General features: G+C 44.8%; 1 long non-coding RNA gene and 1 other non-coding gene across 2 annotated transcripts in view; one reads left to right on the top strand and one right to left on the bottom strand.

Moving 5' to 3' along the window:
- The window catches only part of LOC133048144 (uncharacterized), a 110,293-nt gene that overhangs the window by 63,935 nt on the left and 31,408 nt on the right, over positions 1-14,950 (bottom strand). The gene's annotated exons all lie outside the window — the stretch shown is intronic.
- LOC133048370 (small nucleolar RNA SNORA21) lies at positions 2,533-2,662 on the top strand. The gene has a single exon (XR_009691026.1). It is a non-coding gene; the product is annotated as a small nucleolar RNA SNORA21 (small nucleolar RNA).

Raw genomic sequence — 14,950 nt, 5'->3', positions numbered from 1 at the left:
CAGAGAAGTCCAACAAGCATAAGGAAAGCATCCCACTTTAATAGTAATCAGTCAAAAATCCCTCTCTCTCTCCTCCTTCCCTAAGGCCTAACAGTATCGTAAATGGGAATCTTCAACAAGCAAATTCAACTTGTGTCTTCTTTCTGTCTATTGTGTGTCAGACACTGGGTAGCAAGCAATGCAAAACCATCAACAAGTTTAATCAAGAGAGGACATGCTCACCTCTACGAGCCTGTCGCTGTGGAGGATGCACTGGGGATGGGGAGACAGCATAAGCTGATCTAAGTGCCAGCATTAGGATCGCACCGTGCAGGTGACAACATTTGCTTCCAACTCAAGTCATTCTTTTCTTCAGGTAAGCTATTTTCCCTTTTTTCTAATTTAACTTCATTTTGACTACCAATATGACAAAAGTCCTCCCAAAGGGATTTAAAAAAAAAAAAACAGGCTAAAAAAGTTTTCACAAAAACTGTATCTGGCTTTTACTTTTCACCTAAGTATTAAATTCTAAAACACAGAGGTTGTGTACAAAAGTGCTCAAGTTCAGAAGTGAAAATGAGCCCTGTGTTTTGGCTGCTTGAGTGAAGTGAACCAGAGCTCAGCAGACACTTCCCAGATGAAAAGTTAATTCACTTCAAAGAATTATCTCCCCTTTAATAAATCATAAACATGAGATTAAGTCCCTTTGCACAAATCTGATGCATCATCATCATAATAATAATAATGATGATGATGATGATGGTGGTGGTGGTGGTCATCTGGTCAACAGTGAGTTGCTATTCCTCACACAAAGGAGGAGAAAGACATCCAGGGCAGGAGTCTGATCTCAGGTTTTCAACTACAGAGCTATTCTATTTTAAATGCATTCTGTTTTACCTGGTTTTGCTTTCTCTGCCCCTTCTCATCAAGTGAAAAAAATGCTAGGGGTTATTTTATCAGAAGCCCTAGGTCCTCTCATAAGGAAATAAGAGGCAGAAGTTCAGCTCCTCGGAGCTCCTCCTCACCTTGAGCACTCCCCTCGGCTGGTGGAGAATGTGACTGGAATCCAAAAGCCAGATGGCTGTCGGTGGAGATGGGCTCCAGCTCCCCGTGACTTCGGAGCATCATCAACCTCCAAGGTGAGACTCGGCTCTGAGAGTGCACAGTGCTCCGTGAAAGGCGTACGTGCTTGTGCTAGGCTGTGACCCTGCGTCTGCTGCTTCTGCGTGGAAGGGTACTTGGTTACATGGACTAATGACACGGCGAATCAGCTCAGCTGGGAAATCTTCTGGAAAGGGGCTCAAGCCTCTGTTTCTCTTGTTCCCAAAGGCCAAGTCCTTGTGCCTGCCGGCACAGTGAGGCCAAACAGTACTGAAATGTTGGTGTTTGGAATAGAGAAAGGCTTACTGCAGGCCATGCAAGGAAAATGGGTGGCTCTTACTCCCAAACCCCCAACTTCCCAGAAGGTTTCAGCAAAGTATTTTGAAAGGCCTGGTGAGGGAGGGAGTCTACAGGATAAGCAATCCACTCGTGCACAGTTCTCTGATTGGCTAAGCAACGTGATCAATCCTTAGGTTTGAGAAGGCCTGGGGGCCAAATGCTCCTGATCATCAAGTAGTTAATTTCTTCCATTTGGTGGTGGTTGTTAGCATCTGAAAAACTCTGGAAATATCCATGAGATACTATTATCTAGTTACTTCAGAGAGGAGCTAAGGCAGAGGCTATGGGGGTGGGATATGCCCTTGGAAAGTCCCAAAGGGCAGTGACCCCCAATCAATTTGGCACCGGGGACTGGTATCATGGAAGACAATTTTTCCATAGACTTACTCACCTTCCACTCATCTCCTGCTGTGCGGCCCTGTCCCTAACAGACCCCGGACCAGTACCAGCCTAGAACCTTGGGGTTAGGGACCCCTGCCATAGGATCCTGCTCAGTTTCAGGTTTCTGCGGCTCTCTCCAAGTGAACAACACGCAACCGACCAATTCAGGGAAAGCCCAAATTAATGGATCCAATCGCTAGGCATCAAGGAGGCATAACCATGGTGTTCAAAAGTAGATACAGTCCACAACCCTGAGTGGACCAAGATCTTGCCACAGTTGGCTCATTTTCAGCAGCTTAAGCTGTGGAAGCTCCGTTATACTTTTCAAAATTGCTTTTGGAAACTCGCGTCCCAGAGAGCATTCACTCTGCCTCCATTTTTACACCAGCTGTTGACTGAGCCCTGACCAGGTGTCCGGCATTGTTCTAGGTACACTGGAGACGGTGATGGGGCAGGAACCCTGCCTCTACAGAGCATGGTACGAAAAGAGGGCAGTTTTTCTATTGGGGGCCACCTTTCAGGCTAGACGTTTATTAATCATTCTTCTATCAGAGAGGAAGAAAAAAAATCCTAAATCTCCCCTAGATCCCTTCTTTGGATGACCAATGAAAATATTTTATAATTGAGAGCATCAGATGAAGATTCCTTTTTAAAAATCCTTCTACCTCTAATAAAGATAATATTCAAGACATTTCCAAGAGAGGGGGTAAAAGATGTGGATAAGATAAGATTACCCAGGGAAAAGTTATTAGAAAGTACACTGACCCGCTGAGCCGTCAAGAAAGGGCAGAGTGAAAACACCGCTTTTGGGTGAAGCGGCAGCATGTTGTGTTGTTTGGCTTCAATCGGTGGTGTGACAAGGTAAAAAAATAAAATAAAAAAAAAAAAAAAAAAAAGAAAGAAAGTACGCTGAAGGACAGTATGTTGGCTATTGAAGACTTTGTCGGACTGCAGAGCTACCTGCAGCCATTCACACAGTCTGGGGGTGGGGGTGTGGGGGCTTCTAGAACCTGCTGTGAAGCCTCAGGGGTAGATGGCCACTGCTCAGATAAGTCCAAGTTTTTTGTCTTTCTGAGTCTTCAGAACTGCACTACCAAATCTTCCTTTCTCTGGACCCTCATTCAGGAAAATAAAATCATGAGAAAGAAAATGACTCTGCCAAGAGAATCAGGAGAAGGAAACCACACACAAAGGTCATAAATGTTCCACGCACACCATGATCCCTGCACATCCTTCCCTGGCCTCCCAGAGCAACTACTGCCCTGCTTCTAGCACTGGTCACATCAGTTGCTTGTGAATATTTATAGTCTTCACCCTCTAAAATGTGAGCTTCCCCTGAAGAGTTGTTGTTGTCTACTAAGTCATGCCTAACTCTTGGGAACCTCTTGGACTGTACCCCACCAGGCTCCTTCTATCCATAGAATTTCCCAGGCAAGAATACTGGAGTGGGCTGCCATTTCCTTCTCCAGGAAATCTTCCCAACCCAGAGATCAAATCCACGTCTCCTGCATTGGCAAGTGTGTCCTTCACCACTGAGCCACCAGGGAAACCCTCCCCTGAAGAGAGGCAATGCCGAATTCACCTTTGTGAATACCCCAGAACGGCGCCAAACAAGCTGATGGATGAGGGGTTTTGCCTGGCACTGTACTAGGAATGTCCGGGACCCATAGGAAGAGATGCCTCAGTCCCTCCCCCAGCAAGGATCTCCAGAAGGTGTGTGATCCCACAGTCCTTGAGCAAGAGGGGAGTATAGCACAGAAGGAACAGGCTGCCCTTGAGACCACCCTGTCAGGAAGACCAGCTACACAAATTGCAACATCTAAGGCAAAATGAAAACTGCAGTTTCCTCTATTAAAAAATGGTTAAGAATTTCAAGACTGGACACCAGAAACCAAGTATGCGCCCTTATGAGGCTACCTAGGTCCCACATTCACCAAGCCATCTCAGCTTGGCACCTTCTCTGCTTCCCCTACCCTTTATATTTACTCCTGCTGTAATACTGGGGTTCCGTGGTGGCTCAGAGGCAAAGAATCCACCTGTCAATGCAGGAGACACAAGTTCCATCCCCGTATCAGGAAGATCCCCTGGAGAAGAGAATGGCAACTCACTCCAGTATTTTTGCCTGGGAAATCCCATGGACTGAGGAGCCTGGCGGGCTACAGTCCGTGGGGTGGCAAACAGTCAGACATGACTTAGAGACTAAACAACAACAGTTACAACATTAACCTCTCAACTGAACATTTTTCTGCCGTTTCCCCACTTAACAGTGAGTTAAACACTGCATTTTATTGATTTGTTTTCTCAACTTTTAATACAACACCTGACTGATAATAGGTGCTCAATAAACACGAATTTAATTCAGTGAAATTATGCCTTTGATATATCTTCTGGTCTAGAGGTTTCAGAAGGTTTTGAGGTAAAAAGAGGTCTAGGGAACCATGATTTGAAAAAAATTTGTGATTCAGTGACTGTGACCCTCTTACTGTTGAAAAGTAGGATTTGTTTTCCTCTTTGGAAAGTAGATGCCTCTGCATCTCTGCACCTTCTCTTCCTTCCTGAGCTGCAAGACAGGGCAGAAAGAACACTCTGGGAAGGAAGAAGATAGACCCATTACCTTTTCAAAATCTTTTAGTCTTTTGACTGTAAATGTTCATTTTAATCCTGAAAACCAATAATTTTATAAACAACAAGAATCTATGTATAGCACAGGGAACTATAGACAATATCTTATAATTACCTAAGATAGAAAAGAATATATATATATACATACATATATATATATGTATATATATAGGCAAATAGACTTCACTGGTAGCTCAGTTGGTAAAGAATCCACCTGCAATGCAGGAGAACCCAGTTCAATCCCTGGCGTGGGAAGATCCCCTGGAGAAGGGATAGGCGACCCATTCCAGTATTCTTGGGCTTCCCTAGTGGCTCAGACGGTAAAGAATCTGCCTGTCATGCAGGAGACCTGGTTCAATCCCTAGGTTGGGAAGATCCCTGGAGGAGGGTACAGTAACCCACTCCAGTATTCTTGCCTGCTAAATTTCATGGTGAGAGGAGTCTGGTGGTCTATATAGTCCATGGGGTCACAAAGAGTCAGACACAACTAAGCAACTAAGCCCAGCATATACATATACATATATACATATATATATTTCTGAATCACTTTGCCATACACCTGAAACTAATACATCATTGTAAATCAACCACACTTCAATTAAAAATTATTTTAGTATTTTTTGCCTAATGGCTGCTTTTTTTTTTTTTAATTTATTTATTTTTTCAGTGGGTTTTGTCATACATTGATAAATCTATGGCTGATTCATACTAATGGCTGCTTTTTAAGGGAGATTCCTTCCTAGAGCAATCCTGTGGTGTCCGCAGCATAGTGAGACTGGGGTCAATATGACACCCTGCTCTACAATCCCTGAGTTCTTTCCTCTCCCTAACTGACTCTCAGAATCAGAGCCATCCTGAGCACTCTTCATCCAGGACTGGTTTGCTCTCAGTAGCACATTGGTACATTTTCCTTTAAGCTTTAGTTAAATTGTGTCTGTTAAGGTGTCAGTGACCCATCTTGGCATCTAAACGGTTAATGTAAAAGTTAATTTCCTAAGGTCCTAAAGGACAAAACCCAGGCAATATGTAGAGGATATGCATATGAACTCATTTCAGAAGTGTGTTTGGACGGGACTATTCTGAGTGTGCTGGGGCGGGACTAGGGTTTCTTTGACAGCTCAGTGAGTAAAGAATCCACCTTCAAGGCAGGAGATGCAAGAGACACCGGTTTGACCCCTGGGTCAGGGAGAGTCCCTGGAATAGGAAATGGCAACCCACTTCAGTATTCTTGCCTGGAAAAGCCCATGGACAGAGGAGCCTGGTGCGTTATACTCCACAGAGTTGCAAAGAGTCAGACAAGACTGAATACTTGGCACATTCTGAGTGAAAAGAATTGGAAAAAAAAAGACTACCTTTGATCAATGAGAAAATGCTTATAAAATCAAGATAAGCCAACTCATTAAGTCTATTTGTTTTGACTTCATTTTATGCTGTCACATTGTCTGGGAATATAGGAGGCTAATGAGGAAATTATTCATATGGAAGAGCTGTCTAATAATGGAGGAGTTTGGATTAAGGAATTCCAGAACTGGTCCCACTCTGAGAGGTCTGTACTTATTAGTTCTCTACTACTGTATTCGTTTCCTACTGTTGCGGTAACAAACTACTGCAAACTGGGTGGCTTAAAACAACACAAATGTATTCTCCTGCAGTGCTGTAGTTCAGAAGTCTGACACGAGTCACACTGGGTTAAAACCGAGATGTCTGCAAGGCTGTGCTCCTTTTAGAGACTCTAGAAGATGAATCCATTTCCTCGCCTTTTCCAGCTTCTAAAGACCACCTGCATTCCTTAGCTTGGGGCCCCTTCCTTCATCTTTCAAAATGAACAGTGTTGCATATCTCTGAACATTCTTCTGTAGTCACATTATTCTCTGTCCATAGCCTATAAATATTCTCCACTCTTAAGAACCCATATGATTAGACAGGACTAACCTGTTCCCCCTACACCTCCTCCTACATGAGGTTGCGCTGATCTTTGGTTCTGTATAACAAGAGAGACATAAGCTTCCCTCATTTTGGCCTGACCTTCCAATGACCTTCATGGAAACATTCCCCCTGCCCATCTGCACATGCACCCCAACCCCTCATGCCCTCCCCCAGGGACAACTGGAGCCCCTTCAGCAACCACAGGTACAGACATCCAGCCTCAGGCAAGGTGGTGGATAGCTATAAGCAGCCACTGAGTTCACATGTGTTAGACTGGAGGAAATGGAACAATTTTTTTTCTGGACACCTTACTTTCCTTTACATAAGCGTCTTGAGGTCAGTGTTGTTTAGTCGCTAAGTCATGCCCAACTCTTTGCAACCCTATGGACTACAGCATGCAAGGCTTCTCTGTCCTTCTCTTGAGGTCATTCCACCATCCAAAAGTCAGAGAGTATTTGGAATGCTGACATAGCTATTCTCATTGGAACTTTATGACTATGAAATACACAAACCTGGACTTCCCTAATGGCCTAGTGGTAAAGAATCCGCCTGCCAACGCAAGGGACACAGGTTCGATCCCTGGTCCGGGAAGATCCCACATGCCAGCGGGCAAATAAGCCCACGTGCCACAACTCCTAAAGCCTTTGCCCTAGAGCCAGCGGTCTGCAACAGGAGAAGCCACCGCAATGAGAAACTCATGCACTGCAACTAGAGAGTAGCCCCAGTTCACAGCAGCCATAGAAAGGTCTACTTGCAGCAACAGAGATCCGGCACAGCCAAAGGTGTGAATAAAGGTGAATAAATAAGTAAAATTAAAAAAAAATACACACACAAATCTAGCCCATATTCGATTAATAGAAGTGTTCCAAGATAGAGAGCTATAACACTATCTTTATATCAAAATGTATTTTACCTCAGCATAACTGACGGAGGTCTATAGAAACATGCAAAGTCTTCTGTTGCTCTGTTGAAATATGAATCCTTTAAAAAGGATGTAAAGAAATTAATTAATTAATTAATAGAAAGTATAGCTGCCAATGTTAAAAACAAAACTGTAACAGAACAGAGTTCTCACTGATCTGTAAGAAGAGACATTTAAAAACTTGTTTTCCTTCTGTAACAAAGCAGATTTGGCTGATAAATGTCCCCTCTCCCCTCATTGTTCTCCATCTCCCAACAAAAAGAGAAGTGTTAAAGTTTATTATCTATGCAGCATCTCTGTTTCTCAGTCATCAAATAGATATTTAAATTATAAGCTTTTTTAATACTGAAAATTATGAAGGCTTTAAGGTCTTTTCTAAGTTGTGTGGGATGCTCCCAGGGAATTTTCTCTCTCTCTCTCTCTCTCTTTTAACTAAGTATGTGTCTCTGTTTCCTTTCAGGAGGCAGGAATGTACAAGACCATTTCCATCAACCAGATTGCTTCCAAATTCTTCCACTCTCAGAAGCTTCCTGCCTCAGGTGACCCAGATGTACCTGAGAGCATCAGCTTCCTGGGAGATCTCTCAGGCAGAAGCTTGGGGTCTCAGGTCAGAGTCAGCCCAGCCAAGGCATGGGGGTGGAGGAGAGGGCAGCACCCAAAGTGCTGGGCCTTGACTGACTGGGAAAAGATTTAAAATAAGGGGCTCCCTGCCTGGGGCTTCTCTTGACAAGTGACCAGAACATATGTGTCCCTGCATGTATCTGAATCATTCAAAAACCAGAGCAGTCAATTGACAATTTGTTAGTGACAAGGATAAAATACTAGATGCTTCAGGAATACTTTCCAGTTTATTACTCTTTCACGGTATAATGAAAATGAGGAAGAAATAGGGAAAGGGGAAGAGAAAAGAGGAGAGCTCAAAAAGAAAGGACATGCGCTTTGAGCATCTACTGTGGACCAGATACCTTACATCCCTGTCCATCACCATCCTCCCAATGGTCCAAGGTCATCATTATTGTTCCCAGTAACAGGGAAGGCAACTTGGGCTGAGTGTGTTTATGTGAGTTGCACACAGCCCTGCCTTAAGAGCATCAGAGCTGGGTCTATCTTTTTTCTACCATCCCTCAATGATTTCAGCTCCCAGCGTCCACTCCTGGCAAGGGGTTACGTTGGGCGGTCAGTTAGTTCCCTTGGTGAGACCTTGTCCTGACACATTAAGCAATTCCCTTGACACAGGAAGCGGGCGTCACCTCTCCTACCACCCCAAACCCTGGGTATCAATGCAGTCCACTGGCACGAAAAACTTCCACAGCTGAGAGTCTGAATCACAGCCTCTCTGTCTCCTCAACACTCCCACAACCCAAAGAATTTTCTGGGCTCCCCTCCCATGCATCCCAGTGGAGTCCTGCCAAGCCCCAGCCCCCCCAGGGGTTTCTTGAGGCTGAGATCAGGCCCTGGGGCACTCTCTGAGGGTTTTAAGGTTTCCCCTCAGTGGTTCAGAGTAGTCTGAATGTTACAGGCTGCCCATCCATGGGCAGCTGACAGCTGTCAGGGAGGCAAGCTTCCCTCTCGCCGATGGCCAGTCCTGAGGCTCATTCACAGAGATGGGGACAGAGCCCAGACTGACAGAACATTCTAGCTGTTTCTGTGAGGCCCCAGAAAACTGGGTTTGGCGGCCTCTAAAGTCAGCCAAACGTGCAAGCTTCTTGAATACCATTGGATCCTGCTCCCATGAACTGAACGCGGGGCTGGTAAAAGACTCTGGCCCCTCCTGAGGCTCACTTTGTTTCAGTCAAATACGCTTTCTTTCACACCACTAACATCTTTGAGCTCTTCCCACGGGCACAGAATGAGGAGGCAGAGGCCCTGGGACGGGCTTTGTGTCCACCTGCACTGAGAAAGCGCAAGGTGAGAAAGAGCTTTGTCATTCATTCATTCATCCATCCATTCATCACTCACTTACTCACTGATTCAACAGACAGCTATTGAATATCTATTCTGTGATACTGTGTACTGTGTTAGGCAATGTGAAAAATAAAAGAAGAGCTCTCCAGAGTATCCTGCCCTCAAAAAGGTTAGTAGAGGAGATAAGTCATGGATATAATTTCTTTAAGATAAGATAATATATGATTTTTGCAATGAGACAAGAAGAGCGGCATGTGTCCAGGGAATGGAAAGACATTGCTGCCATTTGGAGTGTTTGTTTTTGCTTTTGTTTGTTGGTGGTATGGATAGCACTATGTCATGTGGGATCTAAGTTCCCTAACCAAGGATTCAAACCCATGCCCCCTGCATTGGAAGCGCAGAGTCTTAGACATTGGAGCACCAGGGAAGTCCCATTATTGGCATTTGGAATATCAGGGAAACTGTCTGGGAGTTTGTCTCCCCAAAAGCAGATCCTGAAACAAACATGTGAGTGCATTTGTGTATTTGTGGGGGAAGGGATCTCAGGAAACACATGGAGTAGTAGGCAGAAAAGGGAGAAAAACAAAAAAAGATACTCTAGTGAGTAGGTTAGCACCATAAGCATCTGGGGCTCAGCTCCCTGAGGAACCCCTGGGAGAGCCATGAACACATCTCAGAATCACCACGGGAAGGGAGGAGCAAGCTGCAGTGTTTATCTCACAATCCCCCTTTCTCAGGCTTGAAGGTAGGTCCTGTGACGTTCACTCTCTTTTCCTGGCAGCCCAAACCCCAGTCTGTGACAAGAGGATACTCTCCAAAATAAATTCCACTGTATACAGGACCAGCCTGCAGGTCTTTCAGATGGGGCAAGAGAATGGGGGTGTCTCACCTAGCCTACACTCCTGAAGTCTTCATGGAGAATCAGTACTTGAGCAGGGTCTATCTTGGTCCATTTGGGCTGCTATAACAAAAATACCATAAACTGGGTGGCTTATAAACAACAAACATTTCTTCTCATAGATCTAGAGGCTGAGAAGTCCAAGATCAAGGCTGGTTCTCCACAGATTTGCTGTCTGGTGAGAGCCCACTTCCTGGTTCATAAATAGCCATCTTCTCACTGCAACCTCCACGGGAATGACTAGATCTCTTTTATAAAGGCACTAATTCCATCCACTCTGGTGATCTAATCCCCTCCCAAAGCCCCCACCTCCTAATACCATCATGTTGGGCATTAGGTTTCAACATACAAATTTTGGGGAGACACAAATATTCAGTCCATTTCAAGGTCTTAAAGGAAAGATAGCATTTGACTTGTGGGGGGGCAAGGGAATTTCAGGGGAAGAAACAGCCTCAACAAAGGCACAGTCGCAAATAACCACAGGCTGTACGTGGGAATAGTGAATAATTCAGCAAATCTGGACCTCAGGGTCCACAGAGTGGGACAAGGAGGAATGCAGTAGAGAAGGTATGAGAGAGTTGGATTACACACCAACAGGCTATAGGATCAATATGTAATATGGATAATTTTAAATGAGTTTAGAAATACAGGTGACATTTAAATAATTCAATCCTTGCATAAAGAACCTGACTCTATCTCAATGGCAAGCTATCTGACTTGACCAAGAGGCAGACTCGAACTGAATCTACTTTGCCTTTGTGGCTAAAGTTGTGTCTATAAGTGGTCTCCTATATTGACTGTGAAATGCTCCTGCTGGTGAACTACAGTCAATCTTTACGATCCACAGAAGAGGCTTCAAATATGTCAGTGGTGTGACTCTCAGTATTGGTAAACAAATACTTCAGGGCAATGCAAGTGAGATGAATCTCATCTCTAGGATATGTTAGGAATCGTCTTCTCCGGGTATATCACCTTTACACTGAGGTCATGCCTCTGTCCCCGGGCTGCTCTGGAATCAGAATTTCTCCCAACAGTCCAGCACCCACAGGAACAATCAGCTGTCTCAGAGAACTCCCATGCCAAGAGTGACCAGTGCTGGGAGGCCAAGGGACTCTGACACACCAGCCCCTCCTGCCCAGGGACTTTCTGTCCCCAGGGCTGTTGCTTCACCACACGTTCAAGGATGAGGACACGGATTTGGAATAGAGGCTTCAACGGGTGAATTAGAGAAGGGCTTAGAATCTTAGCCTCAGGAATTCAGGTTCCAGGTCCATAGGAGAATCGGGGAGGTTCCTTTTCTTATCACGGTCAGAGAGCATATATTCTCCGACACCTCAAGGAAAATCTAACTTTTTTAAAAAAATAGTTTTAATAGGAAAAAATAAGTATCTGTGTTCCTTAGTTCACAAAACTAAACATGTCCCCAAAAGAGATGTTAAAGATGAATTTCCCCTTATTTTTAACTCAACACAGGAACTTTCTCTTTAAAGTTGTTTTTTACTATGTATAATAAGAAACCATTTGTGGTATGAATTTTAACTTCCCTCACATTCAAACCAGCATCATCTTCTGTATTTGTTTGGTAAATCTTGACGTGTTTCGGGTTTTCTTTGAGAGGAGCTGCTGTGCTTACTCACTTAGTCGTGTCTGACTCTTTGCAACTCCCTGGACTGTAGCCCACCAGGCTCCTCATATTCAATTAAAAATGTTGTTTATTAGGAAGCTTTTGAAGGTGAGGAGTATGGATATTACCTTGATTGTGGTGACGGTATCACAGGTGTATACATATGTTCAAACTATCAAATTGAATACTTTACATACATGCAGCTTCTTGTATATCAATTATACTTCATCAGTTCAGTTCAGTCGCTCAGCTGTGTCCGACTCTTTGCGACCCCATGAACCACAGCACACCAGGGCAGCACACCAGGCCTCCCTGTCCATCACCAACTCCCGGAGTTTACTCAAACTCATGTCCATTGAGTCGGTGATGCCATCCAATCATCTCATCCTCTGTCATCCCCTTTTCCTCCTGCCTTCAATCCTTCCCAGTATCAGGGTCTTTTCAAATGAGTCAGCTCTTCACATGAGATGGCCAAAGTATTGGAGTTTCAGCTTCAACATCAGTCCTTCCAATGAACACTCAGGACTGATTTCCCTTAGGATGGACTGGTTGGATCTCCTTGCAGTCCAAAGGATTCTCAAGAGTCTTCTCACAGTTCAAAAGCATCAATTCTTCTGCACTCAGCTTTCTTTATAGTCCAACTCTCACATCCATACATGACTACTGGAAAAACCATAGCCTTGACTAGACGGACCTTTGTTGACAAAGTAGTTATACTTCATAAAGCTGTAAAATAAAATAAAGTGCAGTTTTCTCATTCAGCCCAGCTCAACAGCTCTTTACTGAGAGCCCTCAAAGAAGAAGGCAGGAACCATTGTGTTAAAAGTCAGTGAGGCAGAGGTGAATGTGGCACATTCCTGTAGGTTTCAAGGAGTTCGCATCTTTATTTTATTTTCACTGGATGGCATAGTGGGCATTATGTCATGACTATAGAAAAGCTGGAATTTTTTAATGCAGTGCTTAAAGGGTGACAGTGATAGTAATTTTACAAACTAATAAAAAAAACTTACCTCAATAACTCCTCTTAGATTATTTGCAAAGAGTTTAAAACCATAAGAATAGGTCCATACTCATTTCCTTTCACTGAAACTGGAAAGAAATGTGTCAGATGAACAATGATCTTTATATTGTTATTGTCTCTCCCCACAGACATTCATAATTTTATTACTTTGCAAGAATTTCTCACTGCATCTTAGAATTCTCTCCACAGGTTCAACTTGAGTGGCTTTCCAGACCACCCCCATTTTTCTAATCATCTCAGATGCTGATCAGATCAGATCAAAGTCTTTGAATTTCCCAAGAGAAGCCATTAGGAAAGAAAGTAGAAAAGTCCAGTGGGAATATTTTCCCAAAATTCACATCAACAGAGATGCAGGCTGGCTTCCAGCCTAGCACAACAGGTCTGCTGGCTGGGACCACTGGTTCCCCCTTTGCAAGCCCAGGCATACTCTCAGGTCTAATCCTGAGCTGAGGCAAGAAGGTTAAGAAGGTCCCTTTGTGCATTCCCTCTGTTTTGAATGCACTGTACAATTTATCCCCGCCCCCCCTTTTAATTCTCCCAACACCCTCTGCCAGCACTAGGTGGCATTAGCCCTGCTCAAAGATAAGACTCCTGAGTTTTTACCAACAGTCAGTAGTGAATCCAGAATTAAATCCAGGTCTGTCTGGCCCCAAAGTCTGTGACCCTTCAGCCATACCACATGGCCAGGGCTGGACCATACCCCTCTCTTATGCTGAGCATTCAGCGTCTCTGAACCCTCAGCTGGTGCCTGGAGCCCCGTTACCCACCGACTGGCTGCTCACGGGTGTTCAGATCACTAACGAACTCCTTCTGCTGGGATCTGTCTGTCTTCTGGGGCACCCAGTTTCCTTGTCTTGATCACTACTGCTGACTGTATGGCTGGCTCTTCCAGGCTATAACCCTACTCCTTGAAATCTCTCCTGTTCTGGCCACACCAATCTTCCCTCCGCCTCTGCAGGCTGACCAAGGGTCATTCCTGGCCTCTTCCCGATGCCCCTCAACCTGCCCCACCTGCCTGTGACCCACTGGTCCAGGGCAGTGTGAAGCACCTGCCCCCCCAAAAAAAGGACAGAAAGTATCAGGACACCAGAGATGGCAGGTAACAGATTCTGTGATGGCACTATGCCCAAGAGACAGAGCAAAAGCTGACTTCCAAAAAAAATAACAGACTTTGCCCAGAACTTTCTAGATCTCTAGCCTCAGACTCAAAGTGAAAGTGAAAGTCAATCGGTCATGTCCGACTCCTTGCAACCCCATGGACTATGAAGTTCATAGAATTCTCCAGGCCAGAATACTTGAGTGGGTAGCCTTTTTCTTCTCCGGGGGATCATCCCAAGCCAGGGATCAAACCCAGGTCTCCCATATTGCGGGGAGAGTCTTTACCAGCTGAGCCACAAGGGAAGCCCAACAATACTGGAGTGGATAGCCTTTCCCTTCTCCAGGGGATCTTCCCAACCCAGGGAACGAACCCAGGTCTCCCGCATTACAGGCGGATTCTTTACCAGCTGAGCCACAAGGGAAGCCCAGCCTCAGACCCAAGAAAGATATTAAACTTTCTCCAAACTTTTTCTTAGAATTTCATTTACCACAGACAACCAGGGCCAGACTAGCAGAAAGGAGAACTTCAGAACAAAAGCAACTTTCTTCAGGAGCAGATGGCAACCTTTCCAAAGAGAGGCCCCATCAGGCTGCTGCCCTTAAGCTCAGGCGTACTCTGCCCAGGCTGGATGAGCAGCTGCCCACTCATTTCAGGGGGTGGAGAAGTGTACTGACTCTCAATGAAAACCACAGGCGGCAAGGTTCTACCCTAATTTAGAAGAGCGTTTCTATGCCAAGCTGGATCATTGCATCTCCAAAAGCACTCTGGCTTCTGATTATCTTAGCCATCCCACTCTTGGATCCAACCAGTGTCTACTGCATTGCTAGGTGGAGTCTTTACCACTGAGCCACCTGGGAAGACCTGTCTCAGCCATAGCTGTTGTAACAAAGTGATCTGTTGAGCTGAAGCAATTCTCTAAATACATCAGAACCCTGACCTGACTCTTGAGAAATCTGTATCCAGGTCAGGAAGCAACAGTTAGAACTGGACATGGAACAACAGACTGGTTCCAAATAGGGAAAGGAGTACGTCAAGACGATATATTGTCACCCTGCTTATTTAACTTAGATGCAGAGTACATCATGAGAAACGCTGGGCTGGAAGACACACAAGCTGGAATCAAGATTGCCAGG

Source organism: Dama dama, chromosome 28 (genome assembly GCF_033118175.1).
Source record: "Dama dama isolate Ldn47 chromosome 28, ASM3311817v1, whole genome shotgun sequence".
NCBI lineage: Eukaryota > Metazoa > Chordata > Mammalia > Artiodactyla > Cervidae > Dama > Dama dama.
This window is presented reverse-complemented; position numbering and strand designations above follow the sequence as displayed.